This window comes from Bidens hawaiensis, unplaced genomic scaffold (assembly GCF_021521415.1).
Source record: "Bidens hawaiensis isolate Kalapana, Puna unplaced genomic scaffold, B.hawaiensis_p1.1 tig00020536_1, whole genome shotgun sequence".
NCBI lineage: Eukaryota > Viridiplantae > Streptophyta > Magnoliopsida > Asterales > Asteraceae > Bidens > Bidens hawaiensis.
Window position 1 is genome coordinate 123,185 of NW_027493144.1, and position 3,751 is coordinate 126,935.

A 3,751-nucleotide genomic window follows, 5' to 3' on the forward strand; every position below is an offset into this window, starting at 1 on the left:
ATTAGATTATATTAAATGTTATATATTTTATTATTTAATTTATTTAAATATATTATTATTATTATTCTTATTTATTTATACAACCAGTGATAGTCATAAGTTTGCAAGAAATATGACATATGCATGAAAATTAAATCTATAATCAACGCTATCGAGAGTTAAAATATTTGTCACATGTTTTACCAACGTGATTGGTCGATAGAACCGGATAGATCTATCAATATTTATATGCCCTAATCCAAAGTTAATGATTATAAAGACTATTCAAAGTTTCAATTTGGGTCAGCCTAACCCGACGTTTTAATTGTGTCACTCTAACTTGACTCATCGCAATACCACATTTGTTACATAAAATACTAGTTTTTAGGAATGTGTCCCCCCCCCCCCCCCCTAATATTTTTTAATATTAGAGAACAGTTAAAAACGGAGATTGTGAGAAACTCACATTTGCATTGTATAAGTTAGTAACAAGTTCGTTTACTTTCAATCAACTTGTGTCCCATTAATAAGACATACGTTTTAACGATACAAACAATGTATATTTTAAATTGTTCATGCAACTTAAAACATTCACACAAACGTTCTTAAAAATGTTTCTTTTATTATTTTAATATATTGTGTTTGAACGACTTGTCGACAACTTTTAGTTCAGTTGAGTCCAAATTACTTTGTTTTCACACAAACACACAACTCCTAATACCAAATAAGCATCTAATATTCCTAAGTATAATAATTTGTCTCTTTTTTTGAACAACTTTCATACAAAAAAAAACCCTTCCTACCAAGACAGTAGAAAGGGCTGGTTCCACAATACAACCAGAAAAGAGTTACAAATTATCGATTTCTATCTATTCCAATTTACACTCGTACATTTTACCCTATATTTTATCCAAGAAATGTTCAAAACCTTTATTTCTCCTAGCACTTTATCAATCTTTACAAGCTTGTTTTCGAGGATAAACTCGTTTCAAGCTTTCCAAAGACACCAAATAGTAAGCATCACGATTGAATAAACAATTTTTTTTATGACCGACCTCCGTGACATGTTTAACAACCCAAATAATCCTTGAACATCTTTGACCTGAGAAGGTTGAAAGTTACACCACAAACTCGTGGCCACACCACGATCGCAACATAGCACAAAGCAAACAAATGGTCCACCGAATCCCCTACCGCTAAACTATTGCAACAAATATCTAGGCCAAAAAAGTCTTTCGTTTTATCAAGTTATCACTTGTGGGAAGATGATTCAAGATGGCCCACCGGACGTCCATATTCACTTTCATCGCACCAAATTATTCCAATATAAAATACTATTCGGGCAAGGTGGATCCACTATATATAATAAATTCTTCACTGTATCCACCGATAATCATCCCTAAGCTTCGCGACTCCGTACCCAAATGTCTTCTCCTCCCTTAAACCTGAAATAATAGAGTAAATCAAGCAGATCCATTAGTACGTTTGTAGCTTCTCGTTTTCTCGTTTCGGTTAATAAAATAATAATATTAAGTAGTATGAGTTGGGCTTTTGTTCGGTTAAATAAAATGGGTAATGCACTTGGATTACAAAGAAAGAGAGAAAAGACCATGGGCTTAAGCCCATGACCCATAATATATAAACAATAATTATGCATTAGTCCATCCATTTCACTCATTCCTTATACCATCAAAAATACACACTTAGCTCTCTCTCATCCTACTTTCTCTCTCTAGCCGAATCACTAAGAAACTCGAGCATCAACCCGAGGTACTGATAGTATGATATTGTATAGATCCAAACCCGTTAGATTTAGTCACGAAACGACGAGGAAACACCTTTAAACAGTTAAAGTCACGAGATCCGGGTGGAATCGGGTATGAACCGAGCAAAAGATGAGCCTAGGGGTCACCCTAGCTCAGATCTGGATCGAACGGGACGAAAAATGGTAAAAAAAACGGTGGAAAACGAGAGAGATTTCGCTTTTCCGGCGAGATCCCGGTTTCCGGCGTTGACGGCGCCGGAAAAGATGGGTACGAGGTTAAGGGTGTCAGAAAATGGTTCTGACATTCTCTAACCTAACCCTAATTCGGTAACGGAGGTCTAACGACCTAGCCTTAATTCGTGAATTTATTCGTTAATGAAAGAATGACGAACAAGCCCCAGTTCGTTAAGTCCATTTCGTATGATGACCATTTCATTATAAGGTCTAATTTGTTACGAGGACTGGTTCGTTATAAGGGTTCAATTCGGTATGAAGTTCAATTCGTTAACCAGACCAAACGAATAAGTTCAAGTTCGTCATAAGGTCCAATTCATTAATGTAGCCAATATATCATGAAGACAGATTCGTTATAGTAATCATTTCGTTATGGGTTCAATCGTTATGAAACCCATTCGTTAAAAGAATGGGACGAATTAGAAGTTTAAAAGAATGACAGAAAGGTCCCTGAACATAGAATAAAATGGAATAATTACAAATAATCCCTCGAACTTTATGAGTTAGAAAATAAAATAATAAAATAGAATTATAATGAAAAATGTGTTAAGACAGTTAATGGAATAAAATTTTTCCAAGCTTACCTAGCAGCTCGACCCCAGCCAGGGACTCTGCCATTCGACCCTGCTAGGGGCTGCCGCCCCTAGACCCCGCTTCCAGGTGTGCTACCCCTGGACCCCTGTTCCTTGAGGGTTTTAATTAAACTATAAACACGATATGGGTAGTGATAGTTAAATTGATACGTGTAATTGTTATACAGTTAGTCGTGCATCGCTCAAGAAAGGAATAAACATAAACGGTGAACGTAACCGAATTCAGGTGAGTTTCTAGCCCCGCTCCTTGTTATGTTTTCGGGGTAGTGTGCATACTCGATGTGAATTGTTAATACACTTATCCTAAGGAATAAGTGTATACCATATGTGATTATGTGAAAAGTTTGAATGTTTGCTTGCCGGTACGTCGAATATTGCATGTGCAGTCAAGTTATAATGCTATGTATATAGTATGAATGATATGTGCGTATGTTATGAATGAATGTAAGAGATACCCAGGTACAGAAGAAAGGGGCTGGGCCCTAATAATACTCATGGTAGAAAGGGAGTGGACCCTAATAATATCTGAGGAAGAAAAGGGACTGAGCCCTTTATAAATCTCAAGGCAGAAAGGGACTGAGCCCTAATAATACTCAAGGCAGAAAAAGGACCAGACCCTAATAATATCTGAGGGAGAAAATGGACCGGACCCTAATAATATCCGAGGCAAAAAAAGGGGCCGGTCCCTAATAATATCTGAGGCAGAATAGAATAATGTAAAGTAGAGTTCAGAATAAAGAATGAAGGTAAGTATACATATTACGAACGAAGTATGAAAGTATGACATATGTATGAAAGTACGTAGTTATGAATGTATTGTATGTGATATGATTAACTAGAACTCACTCAACATAGCTGACTTTTAGTATGCACGCAGGTGAGTAGGATAAGCAGCTCGCTTGATGGGAACACGTGGCAAATGAATAAGATTATGGCATCCGAAGACTCAAGACGATTATTAAATTCTGTTTTGGATTTGAAAGAAAATATGTTTGATAAGACAAAGTTATGGATTAATATGTAATGTTTCATGAAATTTTATATTCTGCGTGAAGTTTTTATTAACTCTGATATTTAGAACTATGTTTATGAGTAAATCCAACGTCCTATGTAGGGAACCGGAAACGGGGCATTTCAAGTTGGTATCAGAGAAAAGTTTGAGAGATTTAAGCATCCTACA